A 15,274-nucleotide genomic window follows, 5' to 3' on the forward strand; every position below is an offset into this window, starting at 1 on the left:
ATTAGTCGTTGGAAGGTTCCCGGTGCGTTGCAGAGTCCGAACGGCATGCAGGTGAACTCGCTAAGTCCCATCGGGGTGGTGAATGCGGTCTTCTCCCGGTCCGCCTCTGCTACAGGAACCTGCCAGTACCCGCTAGTGAGATCCAAGGTAGAGAAGAAGTTAGCAGATCTTAAAGCAGCCAATGACTCCTCTATCCTTGGTAAGGGGTACGCATCCTTGTGTGTGATACGATTGATTTTCCGGTAATCTACACACATCCTCATGGTGTTGTCTTTCTTTCGGACTAAGACTAGTGGAGCTGCCCAGGGGCTACAGCTATCCCTGATCACCCCAGCCTCCTTCATGTCTCTAAGCATCCCCTTGGCGTGTTGGTAGTGGGCAGGGGGTACGGGTCGATACCTCTCTTTTATAGGAGGATGGTCTCCCGTGGGGATGTGGTGTTCTACCCCCTTGACTCGCCCGAAGTCTAACGGGTGTTTACTGAACACTCTCTCGTACTCCTGAACCACCCGATAGACTCCTTGTTTCTGGTGTGCGGGAGTGGAGTCAGTACCCAGATGTAGTTGCTGACACCAGTCCTCTATGTTTTTCTTAGAGCCGTTACCTTCCTCCGGGTGAGATGGAGGCAAGGGTTCCACAGATTGTATAGAATTTTGGTTAATGGTATATAATTTGGCTAGCGTGGCATACCGGGGCAGGCACACTTCCCTCTCCCCGATATTTATTATGCGAACGGGCACCCTCCCATGGCGTACATCAACCACCCCCCGTGCTGTCAAAATGGTGGGCCTACTGTCCGAGTAAACTGGTTCTACCATTGCCTGGTAATCTCTACCTCTCAGACCAATAGCTGCCCGGCACCAAATCATCATTTCACTTTTTGGGGGCATGGCAATAGGAAAAGGGTCACACATTCTTACGCTACCAATCTCACCGCCGGAGAGTTCCACCTGTTGCCGTCGCATCAGTGCCCGGATCTCTTTCTGGAGCACCCGCGGCTCGCCGGAGCTGGCGTTCTTGGCAACCTGCTGTAAAAGGAAAATCACCTCTGCAAGACAATTTTCAATTACATTAGTTCCTAGAGTTATTTTTGGGTGACTCTCATGTTTGTCAATATCTACAATGATCAGTCCCTGTGCTGCCAGTTCGACTCTACCGATTTTGATGGTCACCTCTTTAAATCCGATCTGTGGCACGGGCTGGCCATTGCTGGCGATGATACTCAAGTCGTCGTCAGGGTAGCGGGTAATATCCGAGTCATTCCAGTACTGCTTAAAGAGCACGTACGGGATGGTGGTGACCTGTGACCCGGTGTCCAGTAGGGCACTCATGGGAATGCCATCCATTACCACAGGCAAGACTGGACGTCCTCCCACATATCTGTCGCGCCAGTTCGATGGGCCTGGTGATCTTTTTCCTGGGGGTTGGCCCTCTACCCCAGGTTGTGCCCGTTTAAAGAACAGTACCTTGCCATATGTCCAGGTTGATTGCAGCGGCGGCAGATGGGTCGTCCGTCCTCGCTGTATCGGTCACTGGGTCTTCCTCTGGCCGGTGGGGTCCTCCTTGGTCGACGCCACGGGATGTCCTCCGGTCCGGATGCCAGCTGGATCTTCCCTGGGGTGGAAGCCTGTAAAGACTGCACAGTTCGGGTTAGCGCAGCAACGCTCTTAGCTAGCTCTTGGACCTGATGGTGTAGGTCTGGAGCCGGGTCATTGTCCAAAGCCTGCGCATCAGCTCCCACAGGCCCTGCCGACAAGGGCGCCGCCTCCTGGTGGTAAGTGATAGCAGGGCGCTTGTGGGTCACAACGCCACCCGGTGCCGGTTCTCGGAGCACCCGGATGGCTCTGTCCTTGAACTGTGCAAAGCCCAGATGGGGATCCTGTAAGGCCATTGCCCGCAACTGGGTTCGGTGGGTATTACAATACAGTCCCTCTATAAACTGTTCGGTCAACAGCCTGTCCTCGTTTCCCACTCCATCAGGGTCGGTCTGCTTAATGGCCCTCAGGGCCTCTTGTAGGTTTAGTGCATAGTCCCTTATACTCTCATGCGCTCGCTGCTTGCACCCGTAGAATCTAAGCTTAATCTCGGCTGAGGTGCGGGTATCAAAGGTGTCCTTCAGCCGGGTTAGTATCCCTGCGACAGTCTTCCTCCCAGGTGGCCAGGATTTTACTTCCCTTTTGGCTGCCCCGGTTAGTTGGGCCACCAGGATGCTCACTTTTTGCTCTTCTGTGAGGGGGTACACCTGGAAGAGGCTATCCAGCTTTTCTCTAAAGTCATGCAGGGTATGTGACTCCCCTGAGTACTGGGGTAGCCAAGCTGCTCCCGGGATATAGGGCATGGTGAAGGGCATAACTGCAGCAGCGGTAGCGCTGGCGGGGGTTGAGGCAGTGAAGCTCTCCTCCGTATCCGACATCTTCCTCCCCCCTAGTGGACCGTGGCCTACCTTGCGATGATCCTCTTCCGTAGGCCGCGGCTCCGCAGTGGATCGTCAGGGTTGAGGACCTTCCGTCGCGCTCCTGTGACGTCGGCGTCTGCTGGGCTCCTTCCAGGACCTTACGCAACGTCCGGACGTGAGGCGGAGCTTCAGTTCTCGCGCGCTTTCGGAGTCCACCCTCTTCTTCCCGCGTGGCGTCCTCAAGATGGCGTCCAATGGCGGGAAAACTCCACGGATGGCGGGAAGAAGGCAGAAGATGGCGCCGGATGGCGGGAAACTTCACCGATGGCAGGAGGAAGGCTGAAGATGGCGCCGGATGGCGGGAATCTTCACCACAGGTAAGTTTGAAAAGTCTCTTTTTCAGGCACGCAGTACCCGGTGGTTGCGGGCACGAGATCCTGCCGACTACGCCAAAGTTGACGCGCCCCTGGGACTGTGTCGCGCTGCGTTGCGCACGCGGGAGCTTACCCGGAGCCGGATCTCTTGAGGGTTGTAGTCTCGTGGCGGTGACCCGGTCCGTGCCCAGGGAGTCAAACTGAGCGGCGATGTAACAGCGGTAGATGTAGGACGACTATGCCACCCGTTGAATGCAGCTATGGAGCTGCTGCTGCAGGACAGTCCGCTGAGGCCGGTGGATGGATGGTGCAGCGTAGATGGTATAACCCCCAACGGGAGGGGTATGGCCTCAGGGCAGCAGATGTGGATGATGGGGGTAGCAGGAACCACTCAGAGACGGTGCGGTGTAATTCAGGGTCTTTACTGGTAACAACGATAGACCCTCCCGGAGTACTTGCTAGTGAACGGGGCCTGGTCAGTCCTTGAGCAGATGGGATCTCCCCTGGCCAGGCGGAGTTGTACACCTCCCAAACTGACTGTACTCTTCTGGCTACCTTGCTAGAAGCGGATATAAGTAGCCCACGTCCCTGAGTGTACCATGTGGTGCTCACCCGTATGGCCGGTGACTCGGGGCCTTCTAGTGGCTTCCGCTCCACGACGGCGGTGCTGGTCCCACGCGTGTGACCGTGCCTTCGGGTTTCTTGGCCAGAGGACCTGAAATCCCCTGCCGGGCGGTTTCTGCTGCTGGGTCTGGGTTAATCCCCACAGCCTCGGACTCCGGGTCCGGTGAGAAAGCTTCTCAGTCAGGGCGAGCTCTGCAGCTGCCAGCCCCTGACTCGTAGTAGTATTGCTTCTGCTGTTTCTTGTCTATACTCTCCCTTGACTGCTAACCCTGCTTCAGCCCTGGGTTTATATAGGGGAAGTTCTTCCCCTCCAAAGACTGGGCAGGAGGTGTGGCATGAACAGGATCCCTGACCAAAGGACCTCCCACCTGCTCTCAGACATAACATTACATTACTGTGGAAACCAGACCCCTGGGGTGCCACATAAACAGCTCTGCAGACTCAACCATCTGTTCTACCTCATACTCAGACGGGCAGCTGGAGATTTGGGAGCTGTGAGGAAGCAAGTGCGATTTGGGTGACACCTTTGAGGACTGGAGTATTTGTGATGTTGAAGTTGATGTGGAGGAGAGCCCACTTAAAGGAGCACTTGATATCCGTTGAAGCACCTGCTGTTTTTGTGCCTCATCTGGAATTTGTAGCGATTGGCGTGGCCGTAAGAAAGGGATCTTATCACATTGTCCGCTAAAAGAAGTAGACATTTTAGTTTGGCTGGAAGATGGTCTTTCTTCTGCAGATGTTACTGTTGCTTTAACACCTACCCCACGGACACAACCTTTTTTCCCCTTCCCAACACGCCTATTCCCCTTTCCACCAGCAGCAGGCCTTTTTCCACTCATTTTGGTGGTTAACTAATTCACAACTCTGGAGTTGTTTGCACAAAAAAACAATGGATGGTAACCGAGCAGAGCTGAGTGGCCAAACTGTGGTATTAGGCCAAAACTATTGGCTGGGTTAGATGCAGAAAAAAATATATTCAGTTTGCAACCTGATGGAGGTCAGTATAGATGGACTAATAGAGAAAGTCCGACACACTGCTACAAGGCCAAATATTTTTTCAGAGGTAGATGCAGAAAAAAATTATATTCAGTTTGCAACCTGATGGAGGTCTGTATAGATGGATTAATAGAACAAGACCCACACACAGCTAGAAGCCCAATATTTTTTCAGAGGTAGATGCAGAAAAAAATATATTCAGTTTGCAACCTGATGGAGGTCAGTATAGATGAACTAATACAACAAGTCCCACACACAGCTAGAAGCCCAATATTTTTTCAGAGGTAGATGCAGAAAAAAATATATTCAGTTTGCAACCTGATGGAGGTCGGTATAGATGGACTAATACAACAAGTCCCACACACAGCTAGAAGCCCAAATATTTTTTCAGAGGTACTGTAGATGCAGATAAAAATTATTTTTAATTTGCAACCTGATGGAGGTCAGTATAGATGGACTAATACAACAAGTCCCACACACAGCTAGAAGCCCAAATATTTTTTCAGAGGTACTGTAGATGCAGATAAAAATTATTTTTAATTTGCAACCTGATGGAGGTCAGTATAGATGGACTAATAGAGAAAGTCCGACACACTGCTACAAGGCCAAATATTTTTTCAGAGGTAGATGCAGAAAAAAATTATATTCAGTTTGCAACCTGATGGAGGTCTGTATAGATGGATTAATAGAACAAGACCCACACACAGCTAGAAGCCCAATATTTTTTCAGAGGTAGATGCAGAAAAAAATATATTCAGTTTGCAACCTGATGGAGGTCAGTATAGATGGACTAATACAACAAGTCCCACACACAGCTAGAAGCCCAAATATTTTTTCAGAGGTACTGTAGATGCAGATAAAAATTATTTTTAATTTGCAACCTGATGGAGGTCAGTATAGATGGACTAATACAACAAGTCCCACACACAGCTAGAAGCCCAAATATTTTTTCAGAGGTACTGTAGATGCAGATAAAAATTATTTTTAATTTGCAACCTGATGGAGGTCAGTATAGATGGACTAATAGAGAAAGTCCGACACACTGCTAGAAGGCCAAATATTTTTTCAGAGCTAGATGCAGAAAAAAATTATATTCAGTTTGCAACCTGATGGAGGTCAGTATAGATGGATTAATAGAACAAGACCCACACACAGCTAGAAGCCCAATATTTTTTCAGAGGTAGATGCAGAAAAAAATATATTCAGTTTGCAACCTGATGGAGGTCAGTATAGATGGACTAATACAACAAGTCCCACACACAGCTAGAAGCCCAAATATTTTTTCAGAGGTACTGTAGATGCAGATACAAATTATTTTTAATTTGCAACCTGATGGAGGTCAGTATAGATGGACTAATAGAGAAAGTCCGACACACTGCTAGAAGGCCAAATATTTTTTCAGAGCTAGATGCAGAAAAAAATAATATTCAGTTTGCAACCTGATGGAGGTCAGTATAGATGGACTAATACAACAAGTCCCACACACAGCTAGAAGCCCAAATATTTTTTCAGAGGTACTGTAGATGCAGATACAAATTATTTTTAATTTGCAACCTGATGGAGGTCAGTATAGATGGACTAATACAACAAGTCCCACACACAGCTAGAAGCCCAAATATTTTTTCAGAGGTAGATGCAGAAAAAAATATATTCAGTTTGCAACCTGATGGAGGTCAGTATAGATGGACTAATACAACAAGTCCCACACACAGCTAGAAGCCCAAATATTTTTTCAGAGGTACTGTAGATGCAGATACAAATTATTTTTAATTTGCAACCTGATGGAGGTCAGTATAGATGGACTAATAGAGAAAGTCCGACACACTGCTACAAGGCCAAATATTTTTTCAGAGGTAGATGCAGAAAAAAATTATATTCAGTTTGCAACCTGATGGAGGTCTGTATAGATGGATTAATAGAACAAGACCCACACACAGCTAGAAGCCCAATATTTTTTCAGAGGTAGATGCAGAAAAAAATATATTCAGTTTGCAACCTGATGGAGGTCAGTATAGATGGACTAATACAACAAGTCCCACACACAGCTAGAAGCCCAAATATTTTTTCAGAGGTACTGTAGATGCAGATAAAAATTATTTTTAATTTGCAACCTGATGGAGGTCAGTATAGATGGACTAATACAACAAGTCCCACACACAGCTAGAAGCCCAAATATTTTTTCAGAGGTACTGTAGATGCAGATAAAAATTATTTTTAATTTGCAACCTGATGGAGGTCAGTATAGATGGACTAATAGAGAAAGTCCGACACACTGCTAGAAGGCCAAATATTTTTTCAGAGCTAGATGCAGAAAAAAATTATATTCAGTTTGCAACCTGATGGAGGTCAGTATAGATGGATTAATAGAACAAGACCCACACACAGCTAGAAGCCCAATATTTTTTCAGAGGTAGATGCAGAAAAAAATATATTCAGTTTGCAACCTGATGGAGGTCAGTATAGATGGACTAATACAACAAGTCCCACACACAGCTAGAAGCCCAAATATTTTTTCAGAGGTACTGTAGATGCAGATACAAATTATTTTTAATTTGCAACCTGATGGAGGTCAGTATAGATGGACTAATAGAGAAAGTCCGACACACTGCTAGAAGGCCAAATATTTTTTCAGAGCTAGATGCAGAAAAAAATAATATTCAGTTTGCAACCTGATGGAGGTCAGTATAGATGGACTAATACAACAAGTCCCACACACAGCTAGAAGCCCAAATATTTTTTCAGAGGTACTGTAGATGCAGATACAAATTATTTTTAATTTGCAACCTGATGGAGGTCAGTATAGATGGACTAATACAACAAGTCCCACACACAGCTAGAAGCCCAAATATTTTTTCAGAGGTAGATGCAGAAAAAAATATATTCAGTTTGCAACCTGATGGAGGTCAGTATAGATGGACTAATACAACAAGTCCCACACACAGCTAGAAGCCCAAATATTTTTTCAGAGGTACTGTAGATGCAGATACAAATTATTTTTAATTTGCAACCTGATGGAGGTCAGTATAGATGGACTAATACAACAAGTCCCACACACAGCTAGAAGCCCAAATATTTTTTCAGAGGTACTGTAGATGCAGATAAAAATTATTTTTAATTTGCAACCTGATGGAGGTCAGTATAGATGGACTAATACAACAAGTCCCACACACAGCTAGAAGCCCAAATATTTTTTCAGAGGTACTGTAGATGCAGATAAAAATTATTTTTAATTTGCAACCTGATGGAGGTCAGTATAGATGGACTAATAGAGAAAGTCCGACACACTGCTACAAGGCCAAATATTTTTTCAGAGGTAGATGCAGAAAAAAATTATATTCAGTTTGCAACCTGATGGAGGTCTGTATAGATGGATTAATAGAACAAGACCCACACACAGCTAGAAGCCCAATATTTTTTCAGAGGTAGATGCAGAAAAAAATATATTCAGTTTGCAACCTGATGGAGGTCAGTATAGATGGACTAATACAACAAGTCCCACACACAGCTAGAAGCCCAAATATTTTTTCAGAGGTACTGTAGATGCAGATAAAAATTATTTTTAATTTGCAACCTGATGGAGGTCAGTATAGATGGACTAATACAACAAGTCCCACACACAGCTAGAAGCCCAAATATTTTTTCAGAGGTACTGTAGATGCAGATAAAAATTATTTTTAATTTGCAACCTGATGGAGGTCAGTATAGATGGACTAATAGAGAAAGTCCGACACACTGCTAGAAGGCCAAATATTTTTTCAGAGCTAGATGCAGAAAAAAATTATATTCAGTTTGCAACCTGATGGAGGTCAGTATAGATGGATTAATAGAACAAGACCCACACACAGCTAGAAGCCCAATATTTTTTCAGAGGTAGATGCAGAAAAAAATATATTCAGTTTGCAACCTGATGGAGGTCAGTATAGATGGACTAATACAACAAGTCCCACACACAGCTAGAAGCCCAAATATTTTTTCAGAGGTACTGTAGATGCAGATACAAATTATTTTTAATTTGCAACCTGATGGAGGTCAGTATAGATGGACTAATAGAGAAAGTCCGACACACTGCTAGAAGGCCAAATATTTTTTCAGAGCTAGATGCAGAAAAAAATAATATTCAGTTTGCAACCTGATGGAGGTCAGTATAGATGGACTAATACAACAAGTCCCACACACAGCTAGAAGCCCAAATATTTTTTCAGAGGTACTGTAGATGCAGATACAAATTATTTTTAATTTGCAACCTGATGGAGGTCAGTATAGATGGACTAATACAACAAGTCCCACACACAGCTAGAAGCCCAAATATTTTTTCAGAGGTAGATGCAGAAAAAAATATATTCAGTTTGCAACCTGATGGAGGTCAGTATAGATGGACTAATACAACAAGTCCCACACACAGCTAGAAGCCCAAATATTTTTTCAGAGGTACTGTAGATGCAGATACAAATTATTTTTAATTTGCAACCTGATGGAGGTCAGTATAGATGGACTAATAGAGAAAGTCCGACACACTGCTACAAGGCCAAATATTTTTTCAGAGGTAGATGCAGAAAAAAATTATATTCAGTTTGCAACCTGATGGAGGTCTGTATAGATGGATTAATAGAACAAGACCCACACACAGCTAGAAGCCCAATATTTTTTCAGAGGTAGATGCAGAAAAAAATATATTCAGTTTGCAACCTGATGGAGGTCAGTATAGATGGACTAATACAACAAGTCCCACACACAGCTAGAAGCCCAAATATTTTTTCAGAGGTACTGTAGATGCAGATAAAAATTATTTTTAATTTGCAACCTGATGGAGGTCAGTATAGATGGACTAATACAACAAGTCCCACACACAGCTAGAAGCCCAAATATTTTTTCAGAGGTACTGTAGATGCAGATAAAAATTATTTTTAATTTGCAACCTGATGGAGGTCAGTATAGATGGACTAATAGAGAAAGTCCGACACACTGCTAGAAGGCCAAATATTTTTTCAGAGCTAGATGCAGAAAAAAATTATATTCAGTTTGCAACCTGATGGAGGTCAGTATAGATGGATTAATAGAACAAGACCCACACACAGCTAGAAGCCCAATATTTTTTCAGAGGTAGATGCAGAAAAAAATATATTCAGTTTGCAACCTGATGGAGGTCAGTATAGATGGACTAATACAACAAGTCCCACACACAGCTAGAAGCCCAAATATTTTTTCAGAGGTACTGTAGATGCAGATACAAATTATTTTTAATTTGCAACCTGATGGAGGTCAGTATAGATGGACTAATAGAGAAAGTCCGACACACTGCTAGAAGGCCAAATATTTTTTCAGAGCTAGATGCAGAAAAAAATAATATTCAGTTTGCAACCTGATGGAGGTCAGTATAGATGGACTAATACAACAAGTCCCACACACAGCTAGAAGCCCAAATATTTTTTCAGAGGTACTGTAGATGCAGATACAAATTATTTTTAATTTGCAACCTGATGGAGGTCAGTATAGATGGACTAATACAACAAGTCCCACACACAGCTAGAAGCCCAAATATTTTTTCAGAGGTAGATGCAGAAAAAAATATATTCAGTTTGCAACCTGATGGAGGTCAGTATAGATGGACTAATACAACAAGTCCCACACACAGCTAGAAGCCCAAATATTTTTTCAGAGGTACTGTAGATGCAGATACAAATTATTTTTAATTTGCAACCTGATGGAGGTCAGTATAGATGGACTAATACAACAAGTCCCACACACAGCTAGAAGCCCAAATATTTTTTCAGAGGTACTGTAGATGCAGATAAAAATTATTTTTAATTTGCAACCTGATGGAGGTCAGTATAGATGGACTAATACAACAAGTCCCACACACAGCTAGAAGCCCAAATATTTTTTCAGAGGTACTGTAGATGCAGATAAAAATTATTTTTAATTTGCAACCTGATGGAGGTCAGTATAGATGGACTAATAGAGAAAGTCCGACACACTGCTAGAAGGCCAAATATTTTTTCAGAGCTAGATGCAGAAAAAAATTATATTCAGTTTGCAACCTGATGGAGGTCAGTATAGATGGATTAATAGAACAAGACCCACACACAGCTAGAAGCCCAAATATTTTTTCAGAGGTAGATGCAGAAAAAAATATATTCAGTTTGCAACCTGATGGAGGTCAGTATAGATGGACTAATACAACAAGTCCCACACACAGCTAGAAGCCCAAATATTTTTTCAGAGGTACTGTAGATGCAGATAAAAATTATTTTTAATTTGCAACCTGATGGAGGTCAGTATAGATGGACTAATAGAATGATGCTATGCCCAAAAGATTTTACTTCACTAGGTGCAGTAAAAAAATTGGTATTCTATACACAGGTGGTATATCTTGCAGCACAGATAGGCTACTCCACTGACTAACACACTCTGCAATAGGCCAAAAAGGATTAGCTTTGCTAGATTCAGCCAAATGCTGTGAAAAAAACTTGCACAGCACTGGCACAGACCTGCCTGGCAAAAACTGATAGGAACTGATGTAACCTAGTCCTGAAAAGGACTCCAATTACAATTAGTCTTTACTCCCACAACCTATCTATTTAAGAGCACAGACCTCCCTGATAAAAGTCGTAGGAAATGCTGTAACCTAGTCCTTAAAAGGACTGCAATCACAACTATTCCCTACTCCCAAGCTATCTGTATATTTGTGCGAAAATTGGCTTGAAATTAACAAGGTATAGTGCACACAGCAACAGCGGTGCCGTCTAACACGCAGCTGCAGCAGTGAGAAAATGGTGGCGACGGGGAAAATGGCTTGGTCTTATAGGGCAAGGACATGTGACATACACTGCCAATGACACATGCCCTTGCTTGTGTGAAAAAAAGCACTTCGCTCCGTGTGTGCGCTGCTGATAGGCTGACAGATTGCACCTCCCCACTGCAAATGCGGGAAAGAGAAAAAAAAATGGAGATCTTCATTGTTCCTGCAGAGATCCATCCCCTGCCCCTCCCCCCGCCCCGCTGTACACTCAAACTGCGTATTAACATTAATTTTCATCATTACTGAGAAAAAATCCAGTTATGATTTTGGTGCACGAACAGTTATCGAACATAACCTCGAACAGCCGAATTTTTATCAAATCGTTCGTGTTCGCCGAACGGCTCGAACACCGCCCAAAACAGCTCGAATTTGAGATTGGCGAACAGTTCAAGTAGAACAACGCTCATCTCTACTCCCAAATTCAAATGCCCCCCTCCCTTCTAAGACCCACAGTGTGCCTAAACCACATTTAGCGTCCACATATTTAGTATTTCTGTAACGATGAGAGCCTGCTTAATTTTCAGGTGCATGTCTCCAGAAGCACAATCTGGGAAAAATGTATGGGCACTACAATGTACGGGCACTACAATGTACGGGCACTACAATCTACGGGCACTACAATGAAAGATTTGCAATTTTCACTCAGCAACATTCACTATTGCTTGTTTCTGGAAAACACACATGGAGTCAAAATCATCACTACACCTGTAAATAAATTCCTAGAGGGGTGTAATTTTTTAAATAGGGTCACTTGAGAGGGGATTCCGCTCTTCTAGCACTTAGGGGCTCTGAATATGGGGTCCGCAAACAATTCTACAATAATTTGTTCTCCAAGAGTCAAATTACGTTCTGTCCCTCCCGAGTCTCAGTGTGGCTACATTCAGCAGAAAGTGTGACAAAATTTTGGTGCCATTTTTACCCATTTCTCCATGTGAAAAAGAAAAATCTGGGGCTAAAACAGAATTTGTGGAAAAAATGTTATGACTTTTTTCTTCACCGTCCGATGGTATCAAATTCTGACACCCACCTTAGGTGTCAATATGATCACTGCACTCCTAGATGAATTCATTGAGAGGTATAGTTTGTAAAATGGCATCGCTTATGGAAGTGGGGGTTCTGCTGTTCTGGCACCTCAGGGGCTCTGCCAATATGATATGGCACCTGCAAACCATAACAGTAAAATCTGCACTATAATATGGCGCTCCTTCCCTTCTGAGCTTTGCATTGTGCTTCAAGAGTATTTTTTTTACCACATATTGGGTATTGGCGCACTCAGAAGAAATTGCATAACAAATTGTACCATTTATTTTCTACTATTATCCCTTTTGAAAATTGAAAACTTGGGGCTAAAGCAACATTTTTGTAGGAAAAATGGTAATTTTCCATTGACTTAGCCCAATGTTATACAATTCTGTGAATTACCTGAGGGTTAAAAATGCTCACTACACCCCTAGATGAATTCCTCAAGAGGTGTAGTTTCGAAACTGGGGTCACTTGTGGGGGTTTCTACTGTTTTGGCATGTCAGGGGCTCTTTAAATGTGACATGGCATTTGTAATCTATTCCAGCCAAAATTGGTCTCCAGAATTCAATTGGCGCTCCTTCTCTTCCGAGCCCTGCCGCATGCTCAAAAAGTAATTTTGCACCACATATAGGATATTGGTGTACTCAGAAGAAGCTGCAAAACAAATAGTTTGGTCCATTTTCTCCTGTTATTCTTGTGAAAAAGAAAAAAATTGGGACTGATGCAACATTTTTGAGGAAAATAATTATTTTTTCATTTTCAACGTTATAAAATTCTATGAAGCACCTGTGGGTTTAATATGCTCACTATACCTCTAGATAAGTTCCTTGAGGGGTTTAGTTTCCAAAATAGGGTCACTTGTGCGTTTTTTTCACTGTTTAGGCCCATTAGGGGCTCTGCAAATGCAACATGGCATCCTCTGTCTATTTCAGCCAATTTTGCATTCCGAAAGTCAAATGGTGCTCCTTCCGTTCCGAGCCCTGCCATGCACCCAAACAGTAGTTTTCCACCACATGTGGGGTATCTGCGTTGTCAGGAGAAATTGCACCACAAATTATATGGTTCATTTTCTCCTGTTACCCTTGTAAGAATGCAAAATTTGGGGGAAAATTAAAATGTTAATTTTTTCCTTCCACATTGCTTTAATTCCTGTGAAGCACCTGGAGAGCTAATAAACTTCTTGAATGTGGTTCTGAGCACTTTGAGGAGTGTAGTTTTTTAAATGGTGTCATTTTTGGTTACTTTCTGTCATATAGGCCCCTCAAAGTCTCTTCAAATGTGATGTGGTTCCTAAAAAAAAATTGTTTTGTAAATTTTGTTGGAAAATTAGAAATTGCTGATCAACTTTTAACCCTTCTTAAAAAAATAAGGTTTAAAAAATTGTGCTGTTGTAAAGTAGACATGTGGTAAATGTTGTTTATTAACTATTTCGCGTGATATAACTATCTGGTTTAAGGGCATAAAAATGAAAAGTTTGAAAACTATACATTTCTGATATTTTCACAAATAAAAGTAAAAAATATTGACCTAAATTTACAACTAACATGAAGTACAGTATGTCATGAAAAAAACCCATCTCATTATCACTGGGATATGTTGAAGAGTTCCAGAGTTATTACTACATAAAGTGGCGCTGGTCAGAATTGTAAAAGTTGGCCTGGTCACGAAGGTGAAAGCAGGCTTCGGGGTGAAGGGGTTAAATATGCAAATACATATTGGTGGCACTAAAAAATATATTTGCGTACTACTCCAGATATTATTATACTTCTGTACACTTAAGTTTAACTGTCATTTTATAAAAGTTTTCATATATTATAGATGCTGCATAGTGCTGCTGATTGATGGTGGTCCCAATCTGAGGTCCCACCGAAAGGTCAAAACACTGTTGAGAAGTGTGTCACTCCTACATGAGCTGCGTGCAGACAGTGGTGTACAGTATATGCTCCATAGTAAGTCTATGGATGTGTACATTCACCATCACAGAGCTATGCATGGACTGATAGACTTACTATTGAGCCCATACACCACACTTTGATCAAGGCTCATGTAGGAGCTGTACACTTCAGAGTGAAGTTTTGACCAACAAATGGGGGTCTCAAGACACAATGCAGCGCCTGTAGTGTATAAAATCGTTTAGAAAATGACACTTACACATTAACATATGAAAAGTGGAAATGTTGAAGCTTAGCTTGACAAAATCTCTGCATCCTATTTCAGGTTCACCTTGTCGTGGTGGCATAGCTTATATACTATTTTTGATCAAAAACAGTGTTACTAAGAACCCTATGTTATTTAAATGCACTTGCTTTTTATTTCTTTACAGCAGGGTTTCTGTTCATTTTGCTTCTTGTAGGTTTTTTCTGATTCATGGCCATTGTGAAACATGCATTTGTGTGCTGCATGTATACCAACTTAAGCCAAGCTCAAATTTTGTGTTTTTTAATTTTTTTATTTTTTATCCTATTTTAGGTATAGACAATTTGGAGCTTAATTTAAAATGCAACAGGACAGAAATGAAAGCTTCCTTCCAGACATGTCAACTGAAACACTTCAACATTAAAAGCATTCATCTCTCCAATAGCAGCTGCATTGCTGTTTAGGAAGCTGGAAACAATGGACTTATTACTGCTACAATTGCCCTTCAAGATGGACTATGTGGAACTAAGTTACATGTAAGTGCAGTATATCCATTGTGATGCACCGAAGTAAGAGCAAACAGGTATAAATGGCTGAGAACAAGGTGGATCTATAAGAGGTACCAACTCAAGACCATGAGTCAAGTTGCATGTTTGTGTGCAAACAATCTTACATCCTTGCATTTGAGATCAATAGTCCCATTCATTTAGGGGTCTGGCAGAGAATAATTTTAAATTCCTAAGTCTGGTTAAAAATAAAAAAGGGAAAGAAATGATGCTCACCCAAAGGGATCCTCTGCTGCTCTCATTCTGACACTAATCCGGGCCACGCCGGTCTGTGCTTATTTGTCCAGCCCCAGACTCACTGGAAATGCCCACTCACCCAATCACTGGCTGTGACCGCTGACCAGGCAGTCCGCTATTTCCA

The 15,274-nt window shown here is 42.8% G+C and overlaps 1 pseudogene; it reads left to right on the forward strand.

Annotated features, from left to right (window-relative positions):
* LOC141161335 (uromodulin-like) overlaps nt 1–14,811 on the forward strand; it is a 35,366-nt pseudogene extending 20,555 nt beyond the window's left edge.
* Nucleotides 14,812–15,274: the final 463 nt, after the last annotated feature.

Source organism: Phyllobates terribilis, unplaced genomic scaffold, assembly GCF_046119375.1.
Source record: "Phyllobates terribilis strain yellow unplaced genomic scaffold, ASM4611937v1 Scaffold_9__5_contigs__length_417890890, whole genome shotgun sequence".
NCBI classification, from domain to species: domain Eukaryota; kingdom Metazoa; phylum Chordata; class Amphibia; order Anura; family Dendrobatidae; genus Phyllobates; species Phyllobates terribilis.